This window comes from Falco punctatus (assembly GCF_963210335.1).
Source record: "Falco punctatus genome assembly, chromosome: 2".
In the NCBI taxonomy this organism is placed as follows: Eukaryota; Metazoa; Chordata; class Aves; order Falconiformes; family Falconidae; genus Falco; species Falco punctatus.
This window is the reverse complement of record NC_137581.1, coordinates 43589882-43606692: the sequence shown is the minus strand read 5'-3', so window position 1 is coordinate 43606692 and position 16811 is coordinate 43589882. Positions and strand designations below refer to the sequence as shown.

The 16811-nt window shown below is 34.6% G+C and overlaps 1 protein-coding gene across 6 annotated transcripts in view; it reads left to right on the top strand.

Annotated features, from left to right (window-relative positions):
* Window positions 1-16811, top strand: part of DACH1 (dachshund family transcription factor 1) — a 371271-nt gene that overhangs the window by 173103 nt on the left and 181357 nt on the right. The window lies entirely within an intron of this gene.

Here is a 16811-nt window from a genome sequence, read left to right as displayed (position 1 = left end):
TAAATAACAGTACAAAGCATGTATTGTTTTGAGGCTTACTTTATTTTGCTGTGATTTTAATATTTAAAATTTTTAAACTTTTATAAAGTAGAGATTTTTTAAAAAAAGTAGGTATAACGGTTGCTGAGTTAATTTTGTAGTAGCTCTTTTTGAGCCTAAAACTAATTTTAAAGGAAAGATGTACCTAGAAATAGAATTCAAAAGCAGCAGAATCATTACATTTTCTTAGAAATGGCAAGCATACAGGTAAATATCCTAACCGTATTTTCACTATCTGAGGAAAGAAACTGATTTTCCCTAGCTTTAGCCATCTAAGAAGTTAGTTATCAAGGAGGAGATTCATCTGCTAATATGTCTGAAATGTAGCTGTTGAAATCTTAGCAAGTCATCTCCTTTCATAGCCATTGGAAAGTAGCAGACATCTCTAGAGAGTGATACATCTTGGTATAAGACAGGCCACATGAATCATCCTCTGGAAGTGCCTGTGTCTCTTCATTGACTATAGGCAACCTAGAGGAAGAGTTTGGACTGAAGCTTAGATTTTAGAAGGGTAATGTTAAATTAGATGGGTGAAGGTGTCAATGTAGGTAAATTATTTTAAAAGTGTTGATACAAAACTGTGGCTATACATTGTCCGTTACATGAATCTGTGGAAATGGTTGATATTTTTTAAAGTATTTGAAGAATGTTATGGATATAGTAATAAAAAGAAATAAGAAAATTGCTATTTTTTCATTTGCACAAAATGTGTATCACACATGCAATTTAGCGAGCAATCAAATCACATTTCAGTCAAGGGCTGAAACTTCTGATATCCCTCTGGATTCAGTGTGAATTGTGTCTGCTGTTGGGTTCTGGTAGCTGGGTTCATGACATAGCATGTATATATTTTAATACGCTTAAAAGACTGAAAAATCTTTTCTGGTGATAATTAATTAATATGCTATTTAAACAACCAAATACATGGTATTTCTTTATTTTAACTCCAATGGGATTACTGGCTTTAATTTTAGTGTAAGATCAGTTCTTCAGTGCTGTAAACAAGAATAAATTAGTATAAAATTTTTGCTTATTTATAACGTTCCAGTGAACTAATATTAATCTTATTGGAGTTTTTTGAAGTAGGCTTACTACTATCATCTTGCTCCCTATAATTTCCTAAAGCTATAATGCCAGATTCTTTTAGAAAATAATCCTTAACGATGCAAGTAACTCTACACTGTTCCCTCTAAATATTATACACTATTCCCAAACCGCAAAAAACTCCAAAGACTATTTTTCAAATCCAAATCAACATTAAGTGAACTTGGAAATGCAGCTATCCAAACTGGTAAGTGCTGAATTCCATCTTCCCTTGCTGTCGCAGTTCCTCCTTAAAAATGCCATATTTGGTACAATGTCTTTGTATTTTTTTTCAGTGCTATATGGGAGGACTTTAATTTCAAAATACATAATGTCCCGCAGAAATTTTCAGCATGTTGAAACACAGAGAGAATCAGAAAGATCAGATCTGTCTGAGCTCTCCAGTCTGTAGCAGTTGTCCAAATCTAGTTTTGTTTATTAAATATAGATGTAATTTTTCATATCATTATTAGAAAGAAAATGCTGATAATCCTGCTGTCCAGTTATACTTGTTTAAAAGGATGAATGTTCAGTTTGAATAGTAAATCTGGACACGTTAATTATATTAGAAGTTTATTGGCCTTTTGTTTTTATAATCTTTATTTTTTCCACAGACACCAGACTAAATTTAGTTTCATATCTATTAAAGGGAGAACTTATATCCATTTTTGTGTGAGTAAGAATGTACCTTACAAACCTTTTAAAAAAATTCACAGATGATCACTTCTTAGGCTGCAGATTGCTTTTATTTTATTTTTTCAGTGTTTTGAGTCTTCTAATCTGTATTTGCCTACTGTGTTTCAAAAAGGGAATAAAATTGGTTTTGTGATACATTAATGTTTTATGTAATATTCCATAGAGAACATTAAATAAAAATAAAAGAAAAAGGTTGACCTCTAACACTTACACCCATTTCTTATGTCAAACTGGGAGATGTTGAAAGCCCTATATGGTCGTAACCCTTCTATCTAACTGTGACCCTCCTTAACATTAAGCAGGTGACTTGATTAAACATAAATCAGGCATAAAATGCCCTGCATGAGGCAGCACAGTGAATCAAGCAAATTATCAAATGGCAAAACTCATTCTGTGCTCTGGGCAATGTAAGCTGCCAGCACTTATACATCAAAACTTCACTCAATGTAAGATTGATTTTATTTTATTTTGTTTATTTTAATTCCCTACAGCAAGCTGTGTTAGTCGTGTAAAATGCTGTCTGCATCATTACGTTCCTAAGAAATGCTTTTCTTGTTTAGCAAAGGCTGATCACAATCTTAAGCAATGTAATCTATCTAAGACTAGATATGCTGCACTCTGTAGTGGGTTCTAGTGGAGCTGATATTTTGTGCATTAATATCAAAACTTAAGCTTCTGCGATTGTATAGATTTTTTTCTGTTTGTTTGTGTGTATGCACACACTATCAACTTTATCAAAAATACGAGCACCAAAGGGATAATGTTATAAAATTGAATCACCAGTAGCCATTGAGGATATTTTCCAGTTTCTGTAAAGATGCTGGGATTAAAGCATGTAAGTCCAATCTTAAGGCAAGAATGTATTTTTATGTAAGATGATACATGTCTTCCTTTCACAGTTGCTTTTTATGCTGCCTTAAAACATGTCAAAATAATCCCCAGCAGAGGAGCCTAAAAGGAATGTCAGCTCTGTGGTTATGTAAATCGAATTGAGTGCTTTACAGCAGGTTTAAGATTTTTATAACTCAGGAGTTGTTAACAGCCAGCTGGTTTGTATCTGTTTTTTATGGTTATTCTTGTCATAGGCAGCCTCCACAATTTTTAATTATATTTTATGGTATGTGTTTTCCCTCCTCTTGAATCCCACAGCCACTCTTTCCTTCAAAAGATATTTTCCACTGGGAAGAGGAGAAGCATTGCTTTGGGACTCCATCATTAGAAATACTGTTGTATAATTACCTCCTGGTAACAACAGTGGAGTGTGAATCTCCATCGCAGATCTTTAACTTGCTGTGCCAGGATGGAAATCTGTAGTATTCTGCATACCTGGTTAGGATGTGATGGCTGCAGCCCTTAGCTCAGACTGTTGTTTTCCGTTTTTAAAGAACTGATTTACAGTTTTTATTGCATTCACAATGCAAATTCCTCTCTGCTTCACACTTCAGGTTTTAATACATGCTTTGTGCTTTGCAGATTTGATCACATTCCATGTTCTGGATCACCGCTCATTTTGTAACATACCTTCTCAAAAATGCCATATTTTTTATTTATTTTAGTGACTTTAATGGTGATACTGGGCAAACGTAATCTTTTAAATATTTTCATAGCAGTGTAATTTCAAGACTACAATCTGATACCCGTCTGGAGTAGAAATAATTTGAAATATACAGAAGAGCACTTTTCTCTGTCTGAAAATAAACACACCATGCCTGACAGCCTGAAAAGCCAAAGCCTTATTTTCTATTTGACTTTGAGAAGTTATGAAATATTTAGTTACATATAACTGTTAAAACATTACCAGAAACTATGCATTCTTGAATGTTTTACAGCGTTTTGTGAGTGTCATCCCTCAGCGAAAGGAACTGGACTGCTTTCTAATTGTCTTTAATGGTAGATCCTCCTATCGAAACACCTCCTTTCCTTGCCGATGTAATGATGTAAGAGCGAGAGTCTTAAATAATTGATCATACGGAGAAAGCTGTTTGTAAGATGGTTAAAAGACCGTTAAGCTTGGCAACTGTAAGATAACAGAAATACTACTATAAGCCTTTTTTTAGGTGAGGTTGAGAAAATTAACACTTGTTTTTAGCTACAGTCAATCTCACTTGAAAAGCCTACTTTAAAAGTGTAAAGGAAATAATGTATGCTTTTGTATTGTATTCCAAAAATTGATTTGTTTAATCCAGTTTCATTATTTTAACAGAATGAAATCAATAGAAGTATTATCATCATTCCTAATATATTCAGACATTATGACTCTATAGATCTTCTTGTATTACACAATATTATATTTAAATTTGAATGTTAAGTGTTTATTCTGACCCACTTATGGTCTAATGCCTAATGTCAGCAGCTTCTGAACTACAAATTCAAATCTCTCTCTCTACTGGGTTGGTTTTATATTAATTTCTAGAGCTACACAGTAGCATGCCATGTAGCTAAATATAAATACACAGGATAAGTACTCATTATCAGAATTAGTTTATCTGGTAGAATTTTCTTTTTTTAATAGAATTCAATAGGAAATTCAAACATCCTCAAAACAGCTTTAAAACTATGGGGCTGCTGAAAATGGTGTTTGGATATCGGTAAAAAATACCTTACCAAGATAGATTTTGAACATTTTATCATATAATTTTCAATTTTTTCCGATATTCATCTTATGTGATGTGATAAAGTTAAGAATGTGTAGGAAGTGTGAAGGTACAAATAACAACAACAATAAGGAAACTATTGCTTCCAAATGCATAAGGTAGGGGTGCAGTCAGTGCAGAAATGATACAATAGGATGGCATATACTAAAACTACAAGGTATGATGTTTTTAAAAACACATTATAGATATGTAGATACATAGTATATATATTTAAATAAACAAAACAGGAAAACTCATAGGGCTTATATTTACCAGGTTAGATATATACAAGATGTTTCATGTTTTAGGAGAGAGTACTGCAGCTATAGTTCGTGGCTTCACCTCTCACTTACCCCAGGCAGAACTGCCTGTATTTGCTAACTATGACCTGCAAAATTAATCATCATTTCTTTCTTCTCTAGGGCTGTTGAGGACAGTGTGTGCTGTTTAACGATATTTATTTGTTCGGAGTTACAAAATATATCTACAGATGATAACCTGGAAACTAGAACTAATATACTGGATTTTTAATTACTTCTTGTAGCCATATTTTAACAATTTGAAACAGAAATAATTCTATATTGAAAAACCTCTGCTTTAAGGCAGTACTGAGCCTGTCCTGAAGTCTACATTTGGTTACTAATAAAGGTCTCAGAAAACGGATAGATACCTGCACATTTGAATTGGACAGTAGTATTTCAAAGAAGATATTTTTTGGGTGTTACTGTCTGGTCTGCAGTACTTGACCTGCTTGGAACAATTCATTTCAATAAATAAAAATACACAGTTTTGATTTAAACTTTATTAGAGAGTTTCTATAGTTGTCTGATATTATCCATGAAGGTATTTTAGAGGAACAGTCTGTGTCAGGATTGTTTGAACCAATCAGTCTGGAAAAACACATCAACAAATGAAGAGGCTGTTGTTACTTAAGGCTTTAATGCATTAACTTATGCTAGATGGACCTTTCTGTGAGAATTTTCCCCAACATTAATACTTCTCTGTTTAAAACAAACATTAATTTTCTCCTTTTTGTGTGTATACACTTAATTTGGATTAGAAACAAAGTTGAGAATCTGCTTTTACAAAATATGTTCTTAACTCAAAATTAACGTAGAGATAAAGAATGTTTTATTTTCCTACCGTATCCTTGAACAGGTAACCTGTTATAATAGTTCTCAAATATACACCTGTTTTTTCCTGTCTGTAAAAGATGGAAAGATTATTAGATAATTATATTGTTCTTATTTCTTTTCTGGCCATTTTTTTAAATATCTGATGGCTTTATGGTACAATTAGATTAGAAGTATATTTTTTATCCTTAATATCCTGTTTTTCCGAATACCACTTCCTTTACAGTCAACAAAAAAATAAGTAGTCACATTTTACAAACATAAGGTAAAATCATTATAATCGCTCTTGTGATTGTCAGTAATTTAGAAAGAGTACATTTCACATTTAACTAGCTCAGGCAGTAAGAGAAGGATGAGGATTTTTTAAACTTTCTTTTAAAAGCCCTAAGTAGCTTCACAGAATTAAGATCATTTTTGGACAAATCGTCGCAAACTGAGACGTGTTCTCATCTTCTTTGAATATGGCTAAACCATTGTTCTTATTCCCTCCCTGCTTCAGAATTTGAATTGACCATATACTAACTTGAATTTCAAATTGATAAAAAATCTTGTATCTGTTAATTTGTTGGTTTTAAGAAAAACACTCCAGCTAAACTAACAAAAATCTTAAATGTTTATTTCCTATTCTTCATCGGTGCCTCCTGGGCTTAACAGTGATTTGTGACCTTTTAAGGTACATGGTAAATTTGAAAGCAATGTTTCATAGTTCCTTTGTGAATTTTTACCCACTTCATGCTGCCCTCAGTTCTTAGGTAAGTTTAGTTTGCATCTTATGGACTTTGACTGTATAGATTTAGAACCAGGACTGATAACAATATTAATACATGCTTGACACTTTTTAAAAATTTTTATAGATTTGTACAACTCTTGGCAGATTTAATAATCCTTCTGTAAGGCAAGGAAGTATTATCTCCATCTAATAAATAGATGGGAATGAAATTAAAATACAGATGACATATCTGATACCTTCTGGTAATATCAGAATGAAAATTCAAGAGCTTCTAATTTCTTCTTCTGTTCGTTTGTTAGAACAATCGTATTTTTAACTAAAAGGGCAAACTATTTCAAAACTCATCCAGATATTATTCAGGTATTTTCTTTCAAGCATCCCTTTTCAGATTCTTCTTGCTACCAAGTAAGGTTTTCTGTGGAAGCGATGCTTGGCACATGGTTAAGCAGAGGTCTTGTAGGTGTAGGGTAATGATCTGTTTGAATTTAATTTGCAACTAACAGAAGATGAATCATAGGAAAATGGCAGACAGGAGAATCAGACAGGCCATCAGCTGTCTAACCAAGTGACTGACCTAGGGGCGTCTCTAAACGTGCCCAAATAACTGTTTATAGAATCTGTCAGAAAGCCAGATCCTACTGCTAGAAAAAATATCTTCCATAATTTTGCATCTGGAACTTTTGTATGTGCACACAGGATGAGAAAAAGAAAGTAAATACATGGTGAATTGTTTTGCGCTAATGGCAATCCACAGATACTATTGCTTCTGTTAATGTTTGCGTGAAACACTCAATGCTAGTAAAGGACTGATTTGGGGAGAGACAGTGAAAAAGTAGGAGCTTTGTATTGGACTAAAGTTTAATTTTTTGGTGTTTATGTGGTAGCTGGAAATAAAAACACTGGTTAAAATATCTCTTTGTTAAAAGGGTAAGATTGAGGCAAGCTGATGCTGCAATTAGATGCAAAAAGTACTTGATTTTATTGATAAAGTTGATATTTGGCAGACTCATAGAATGGTTTGGGTTGGAAGGGATCTTTGAAGATCATCTAGTCCATCCTCCCTACCATGGGCAAGGACATCTTTCACTAGATTAAGTTGCTCAAAGCCCCATCCAGCCCGACCTTGAACACTTGTCCCCAGTGTTCCACAGCTTCTCTGGGCAACCTGTTCCAGTGTCTCACCACCCTAATTTTAAAAAATGTCTTCCTTATATCAGATCTAATTCAACCCTCTTTCAGTTTAAAACCATTGCCCCTTGTCCTGTCACTACAGGCCTTGGTGAGAGGTTTCCATTTTTATTATAAGTACTGGAAGGCCACAATAAGGTCTCCCTGGAGCCTTCTCTTCTCCAGGCTGAACAACCCCAACTCTCTCAGCCTGTCTTCATAGGAGAGGTGTTCCAGCCCTTTGATCTTTTTAGTGGCCCTCCTCTGGACCTGCTTTAAGAGGTTCACAGTTTTCTTGTACTGTGGATCCCAGTGCTGAATGCAGTACTCCAGATGAGGTCTCATGAGACTGGAGTAGAATGTGGGAATCAGCTCCCTCAACCTGCTGGCCACACTTTGTTTGATGCAGCCCAGGATACAATTGGTTTTCTGCATTCTGTTGTGTACAAATGTCAACAAACTGTTCATTTAGGAGATTGGAAGTATGAATCTATCCAAAATTCCTGTATATTATCAGCATCATAGGAGGCAATCTTTTTTCAATGCATTGAAGCCATTTTGTAATTCACTTTGTATTTTATCCTCTTTCATATGAGGAATATCAATCACTTACACTTGAACGGTAGCAGTTTCCAACACAAGTAGAACATTTTACTAAATTTCACTAAAGTTTTCCTGCAATGTACGCTTTCTTACAAAAACCATGAGAATGGAAAAAACCTACTTGTAAATATTGTTCTTCAAAAATATGGAAGAGACAACAGTATAGTGCCATTTTTGAAATGTGTTTCCTGTAGTTGAGAAGGGCAGGATGTCAACAGCAAAGACAGAAAAATGTAAATACAAATGTGAGTACACTCTTCAGATTTGATCACAATATTACATTGTGCATATACGAATGTCTCTGTAGATGATACGGCATCTTTATTAAATATTGTTGCTGGAAGGACAGTTCATGTTTATTCATCTGCCTTTGTTATGTGAAACCTTACTGTATACCACCCATTGGTTAGCATGCAGCTTAGGTAAAACACAGTTCTCTTGTGGCCTGTTATTGCCATTGAAAATCTGTTTTGATAGATGGAGGAACTACACTTTTTCAAGCTTGACAAAGAAATGTAACATGTGACTAATACGTCCAGTTAAAGAACAGAACAAACAAAGAGAATGCTTCTTGAAAACTTCTTGAACCACGGGCAGAAAAAAAATTCCTTAATTCTATGGACTGTAAGTGCACCACAGAATTAAATCCAATGATAGGTCTGCATCCATCCTGTGCTTCCAAAATTGAGCATGTGTTTTAACATGTCATAACTAGTGATTAAGAATTCATCTTTAAAGAAACTCAACAGTTCAATGTAAGAAATTGTGACAAATACAGCCATTTCCCCTCATTTCTTCTGAATTTTATACATACCAAAAGAAGTTCAGAGTTCTGCAGTCCACTTGGCATGTTTCAGAGCTAATATGTTCTTCCCTTCGCTTTAGGAAATGGCCACCAACTTTGGGCTGCGTAGTGACAAATGTTGATTATAATCAATACTTTATACTTGCGGTCTTATTAGCTGTGTGACTTCCAAAGTGACTTCAAGTCAACATTAGTATCAGATCACTACAATGTTATTAATTCCTAAGGTAAAGTAATAACAATTCTCCTGTTCCATTTTTTCAAATGATGCATAGTGAAAATTTTAGTCTAGAAGTTATAGTGTTGAAGACTAGTAATGTCTAGAAAATACCTAAGAAATACATATACACTGTACAGGCTATGCATATTTTTATTTAAAAAAAATGAAGATGTTCTTCCCATTGGAGGTTGATACTCTCATTGCTAGGTATTGAGATTGCATCTTGCAGTTGGTTGAAGTTAGATTACTTGTGGTTGGGCTAAAAAAAGTGAGTTATTATTCAGATACTAATTAAATTTTTGTCAGTTCTATCTACTACTCACTTTGTGCTAGATGTGTGGTCCATCTTTCCAATCTGAATGTCACATAAGTTTAAAACCTGGAATTTATAAACTATAAGAAAGAAGCCATAACCCAGAGGAATGAGAAATTATAAAACACACATCCCATCTCAGTCTTGTGAGAATGTTGACAAGGTGAAGTGATTTCCAGTCACAGATAGATTTGTGGAAATCCTGATCTGTTGATAGCCTGTTCATTTGAGGCTGCAGAAAAGATTAATTAAATTATCTGCTGCAGATTATAATCTAGTTCTCCCTACAAAATGGGGAATCTGTGAAATAACTGTTATCATGTTGTGTCTTTTGATTGATGCCACCAACTTGAGAGAGACGTGGCAACATAAAATTTTATATTTTACAAAGTGTTGTTAGCAATGTATATATAATTTCTCATTCACACATGATATTATGAGGATTTCTTGGGTTTCTGCCAAAGACAATGTTGGGACCCCCTTATGCCTGCATATTTGGTGAGCTTTAAATATTTGTCCATAATGAGACAGAGAGTGGTCCCAATTAGCTGTAGGCTTCAACGTTTATGCTTTTTGGAAGCATGTATGGTCACATACGTATATCTGAATTTACAAATGGCTGCAAGTTTTCAAAATATAGACTGCAATTACGTTGGTGTGTTAGGAACTGTGGAAAAGTTACTGCATGTTTGTTTTCATATTATAACCAAATACAATAATTATGTATGAGTTATACATACTGTGTTTCCCCCTATAACATAGTTAAGTCTTCAAAAGTTTACTTTTTGATTACCAGGCAGTTCTAAGTACAGAACAAAAGTATTCAGAGGTGCTACTTTGTGATGACATGCAGGCTCGAGAGGTTTCCCTTTTTTGGGGTGTTAAATTGGTGATGCCTTGAGTGCTGGGACAAGGCACAAGTGCACGTCGTCCGTAGTTGTGCCGTAGTTTGTATTGGAAAGAGATACGGGTGCTTTCAAATGTAAGAGGCCACCACAGTGTGATTTGTCTAGTGCCTTGGTCAGCACTCAGGGTGCTGCCCGTGGGATTTAGTGTCCTGTTACCTGGTGCAACAAGTAGAGCATGTAGGTGAGAGAGGGCTGTCTGTAACAATTGACTGCCTTTTCATCTGGAAACAGGATTACACAGTGTTCCCTGTAAGTCCTTATCAGAGCTACTTTGTACAGTATCACAGTTCTGCATCACAGTACAATATTCTGCTATCACTGTGCTGTAATAGTACATTTAGCCCCATGCCTTGCCTCTGGCGCAGTGTAATGCATAATGGATCTGACAAAACTTAAAAAAGAAAAGAAAAAAAAAAAAAGAAAAAAAGAAAAGAGCCCCAAAGCCACAGTGCAGCTCTTGAAGTTGCAACACTTCAAGTGAATAGAGGGATGGAGGAGGAGAGAGGACTCTCCTGACCCTTACAGGTGAATTCTTTACATTTTGCAATGTGAAAATTCTCTTACCTAACTTTCTGTGTTAATACAATGGTACATATGCCATGGATTTCTGGGATTTTTTCCAGCATTATATTGACCTCTGTCATTATAATGCTTGGTGGAACCTGTTTTGCACACTGCAAATACAGAGAGGCAATCAGAAGAACATTATAGAACTTGCCAGTATATATTGTAATATAAAGATTTCTGTTTTCTTTTTTTGGAGTGAGAAACAATATATACTTTAAAACTAAATATGACAAAACAGAGTCAAAATTGTTCTTGAAAGATATTTTAGTTTTTATTTATGCATGTGGCATATTCTTACACTGCTCATGAATAATCCTATGAAAACTTTCTTTAAAATATCTTGAAATAATTGTTTTTATTCTAAAGCTCTACTGAAGATATACTAATTAGCAACTATGATAATAATTAATCTCAGTTAGTGAAGGCAGTTATTTGCAGCTGAAGCCCTGAATTCCTTTCCTTCTCTTTTCATGGGAAGGAATAGTGCTGTTTTCATTTCATGGGGAAGGCAGGAGCCTGAAATAAGTCTATAGATGACTGTTCTTGTGCACTGAAAGTGAGAATCCAATCTTGCTTTCTTTGGGAAAAAATGTTACTTTGGGACCAAAGCCATAAAGGCCTCAAGGGCTTTGATACCACATGGAGTAAATATTGCTGGGCTGTTTCTTCAGTGTGTGGACCCAGGCAGAGAACAGCCAGGCACACACCTCTGTGGCAGACGCATCCATCCCACCAGAAGACATTAAAAGCTAAAACTGCACTGCGGCTGTCCACAGGTCAAATAATCATTTTATTCTGAACTTGTTCTGATGCCACAAATACTTATACCCATAAATAAGTTAGATTTAACACACATGATTAGGCCTTTGGAGTACAGTGAGCCTATTGGAAAGAATTTGGTGATGGTGTTTGCAAGGCTGAGCTTGGAAGTTGTAGGGAGATGTACTTCCACAGAGCCATCAGGCTGCCTCAACAGTGTTTAGATATTAGTTTAATCAAAGAACTGTGTGCTGTTACCCCAGGATCTGTGTCAAGCTGTGGATTAGGTTTATAAAAAAAGCTACAAAAGCTCCTGCTGGTTGAAAGATTATGAGTGTTTAGCTACATTACTGCTGTTCCAGGCATGAACACGTTCTTTCAGTATTTTTGAATTGTAGCAATGTTACAATTAATTAATTGTGTCTGCCTAGTTATAGATTAGACTAAAACTAAAGGCTAAAATTTTAAATACTACGATTTTATTAGTGTTTTTGACTGTATAGCTTAAACTGAAATACACTTCTCTAAACTGGACTCAAAGAATATGTCAGTAAAAGACATTGTAGTTAGGCAAATCTAGGAATGTTAAGAAAATTCACAGCACACTAATAGCTACCAGTGACTGTCGTTATGCTAAACCTCTTAATTTCTTGTAACAGCGAGAATAGTGTTGTGAGAACATGAGATAATACACACAAAAAGAAGAAAGACACTTCTGTTTGCAAAAAGTGCAGGGAAGTTGTTCCCATAATAAGTCATTCTATTAAACAAGAGCCATTATTGCACGCTAGCAATGCAAATGTAAAACAGAAAGTCTGTTAGGAACCAAGCATCATTGTTAGCATAACATATTGTTAGTATATATATTTTTTCCCTTCCCACTTTTTTTTTTTTTTTTAATTGCATGCTATTCAGTTAAAGAGATTGTGGATCAAGGTTCAACACTTAAGGAAAAGTATTTTTTTTATATTGTTCAAAGCTGACCTCTGCTTTTAAAAAGGCTTGATCTGCATTTTTTCATCTGTTTAGAAGCAGACATTTTTGGTTAAGAAATTGAAGACAATCTCTTTGTCTTTTTCCTAAGCTGGGGAGGTTGAGATAAAAAAGAATGCCTGCTTTAAAAGTCACACATGGCTGTAATTTAAGATTTTTTTTACCTCATTGTCCATAACAGTTGAAAGAAACCTTCAATGAAAGTTTATTAACTAGGCCAATGCCTGAGGCAATAAAGGTTCATTTATTACCAGTTTCTTGGCTGTTTTTCTTCTTCTATTTTTCCGTTAAACTCATAGCGTAAGATAATACTTCACAAAATTAAACCTTTGACCTTCTGTGGAGTTAAGTCGCCTTTGATTAGATAAAGTAACAATTTATGGTCCAGCATGAGGTTGCACATGAAATGAATAATGCAACAGACTGAATGAGAACTAAGAATCTATTGCTTTTGAAAAGATGACTGTTGTTGAAGAGAGAATGTTCTCTCTTAATTGTGTTGTAGTGATGCTGTATGCATTCCAGCAAGATTTTAAACTTTTGCTGAAAAGTGCTATATAGCCAGACAGTTATGCAGTATCATTGTTTAATTCTGTCACAATTGCACCAAGCCAATAATAAATTCACAGATTACAAAATCCTGTTAAGCTATAACACTTAGTAATTTGTTGAGGTATTTGAAATGCACTTTATGATTTCACTTTTACTCTTCAGTGAAAGGAATAAATCCATAATAAAGAATAACTTCATGGAATGTAAGTCCATCAGTTCCGTAAATGGCAAATATTAGTGGTAAAATGATATTTACACATTTTTTTACAGCATCATTGAACCTTCCAGTAGTTTTCATTCAGAAAATAAAACTATTAAGTTTTATCTACATTTAACAAAACAAATCAAGAGGACACTACTTTCTAGATCAATGTTTTATTTCTGCAACTGTGTTATTAATTATGGAGACACATTGTAAGTAAAAAGGTTTTTAGACTGAAGATTGCTGCGGACATTTAGCTCTTTTGCTTGTTTATTTTAAATTCAATACCCAGATCTCAAAATTCATATTGCAATTTAGGAGTAGTTACAGGAAAAAGGTCTGATTAGTCTGATGAACAACAGATGGTTTGAGCTTCACATACACTGGTTTTCTCCCAGTGCAAGACTGGCAATTTCATTTTAGTTGCACCAGTCTAAACCAGATCACATGGCTGAATTTTTCTAAGTATTCTTTCTTTAACAACATTTAACATTTATGTATGTATGTATGTTACATGACTCCTTTAATAAGAGCCCTTTTAAAGATGTTAAAAAATGATCTGAATGAGCAGTGTATTCTGAACCATGCAAGCTGAGCAGGAAAGTATGGCTGGAAGGGACAGACAAGAATTTCCCAATATCACAAAATAACAGGTCATGAAATTTTTAGGGTATACCAATATTGTTGTATTGGATCAATCCAGGCAGCTTAACAGAAATATGACTTCTGGATAACTGTGAGATTCCAGGCCTACATTATACATAATGAATGCTACTAATGAAACAGTATATGTTAGCAGAACATTACAGTGTAGGCTGAAGTTCCCCTTTCTGCAATCCCGTGTATGTAATCAGACCTCTGTCCTCCTGCAGATTGCTTTCCCCTTGTTGTTTTATGAATCATACTATATAAAACACCTGTTGGATCACAGGCTAAGGTTAGGATCTTATTTCATTTGAAGTAACTGGGCAGCAGCATAGTAAGCTACCAAAAATTTGGACCCATTGAAACCAGTGCAATAATCTACAGTGATTGGGGTCAGGTCCTAGGAGGTAACCCTGCCTTTCTTTCTCAGGCAGAGTTTTTTAGATTTTAGTGAGAATTTTGCTCAAGTAAGAACCTCAACGTGAAATATTTGAATTATGGCAAGAAAATACATGAATTATTTTCAAGTCAGTATCATTGAAATAGACTATAAGAAAAAAGGTTTAAGCATTACTTTGAAATAATGAAAGGAGTTCTTTCAGAATTTAGATGAGTTTTGGACCTCCTCCCATGCAATGAATTAAGTATTTCTGCAGAATGAGCTTTCTAGTAAATAAATGAAATTTAAGTGTGACACACTGCTGACAATTGCGTTTCAGTGTTCTACCTGTTCTGTCATGGCAGAAGTAAGGTCTCTTGAAAATGTTCTCAAAGTCCTAAAGAAAGAGGTTGTGAAAATATGTATATATATTAGTGGATTTTTTATGTACCCAGAAATAGGTATAGATATGGTTTAAATAAAAGAAGGTAACAGTTATAGTAAGGATGTTATTAGTTATTTATTGGAATAACTATTAGGCATGGTAATGTGAAGAAAGTTCAAAGTGAATTAAGGTCAATTCATTAAATAATTTTATACATTGTCCCAGGACCAAGTTTAGGCATTCAACTTAATAATGTGTATTTTGAGACATATTTGAGGCTGAAAAAGTTACACTGTTAGGTCATTTTCTTTTTTCCTTCATAAATAGGGTGTGTTGTAAGCTGCTTGTACCATCAAAACTGAAATTTTTAAGAGCTCTGTCTCAAGGCAGGGAATAGGATTTGCTGGAAGGCGGAAACCCTGGATGTGATTTAGTGCCCACCAGTAATTTGTACACATTTTGAAAATCTGTCATGACATATGACAGCTCTCTTGGGCGTTTTGCTATTATAACAGAATTGTTTTCTGAAGATGCTATGTTTTTTGTCGTTGTTTTCCATTTTATTCACTCATTTTTCAGCATTGGAGACCACACATACTGGGCATACTTCTGGTCTCATTCTCACCCACAGAATTCTGACTTCAGTAGAGTTGTATGGGTGTAAATTAGACTAGAACTTGGCAGGGGAAAGCTTATGATTATATTTGGCAGAGGCAGCAGGCTGCAACTTTATTAACATAATTAACAGCTACAAACACACCCAACAGGCCAAAGTAATCTAGTGACAGAAAAGAGAAGGTCTTTGTAGGAAACAACCATTCGCGCTTTCTTTTGGTGTTCTGCTTCTTGTTCCTGAGTTCCTACTAAGGCTTGGAGAGCTTTCAATTGAGCTGTAATTCAAATTCATACAGCTCCTACAAGACACCTTGAACAGACTTTTGGTGATGAGACTATAGGAACTGTCAGCAATACGGAGATTACTTCAGAAGCATGATGGCTGAATTGAACTTTACTTTCTGATGTTTTGTTTTTGAATTAAATTGTTGGACAAGATTAATTGCGCACAGTAAGAGATTTAAATGAATAGCTTTATAAAGCGTTAAAGTTCTAACTGTGTCACATGGGAAAAAACCTGTAAGGTTTAAATGAATAAATGTATTTAATGCATAAAATGTCTAGGCTAATTTTTTAATTCCTTTACTAACATCTTTTATTGAAAAAACATACTTTATTCATCCATCTTAGTTATACCGCTGTGGTTGTGGTAATTTAATATTCCTGCTCTTCACTAATCTTCTGGTTCAACAGAAGTAAACAATAGGTTTCATAAATTAAAAATACGCTCTTCAGAACATGCTTCTAAAGATAAAAAACAAGGCTGTAAACATTTATGACTGAAACAAACTAGATTGTTCAAATACTGCCATGATGTATCATGTATATCAATATGGCACTGATATCAGTTAGAATGCAAACAAGGTTTTAAATGATGTGCCCCTTCATTTCAGCTGGAGAATCCGCTTTACACCATCTGCCTATCAGATGGTTAGGAACCAGGACTGCGTATTAATGCCACATGTTCGATTTTCTTTCCTCTTGTAATGGTTAGATTCATATTGCTAATAGCTGTGCATGAGCACTGTCGATGAAATTTGTGTGACGATGGAGTGATGAGATATTTATAAAGCTGCCTGTCTCACTGCATAATCAGCAGGAAGAATGCCAGACATAAACAACTTATCAATTTCAGAATATTAATGACAGCTACCATTGACTTTAATCCATTGAATATTTTGGCCTGGATACTTTTTAGCTGTTCAAGTAAATATTTGTAAAGAATAAAAAATATCTAACTGACCAGTATGATCCTTATTTCTTTCATTTCAGTTGCCTTTAAATGTGACTTCTGGTTATCTCATAGGTGAAGATAAAATTTCTGTAGTGAAGAGAAGTGTAGTTTGGAAATTTCTTAGCTACCTATACGAGTGAAGTGTTACTA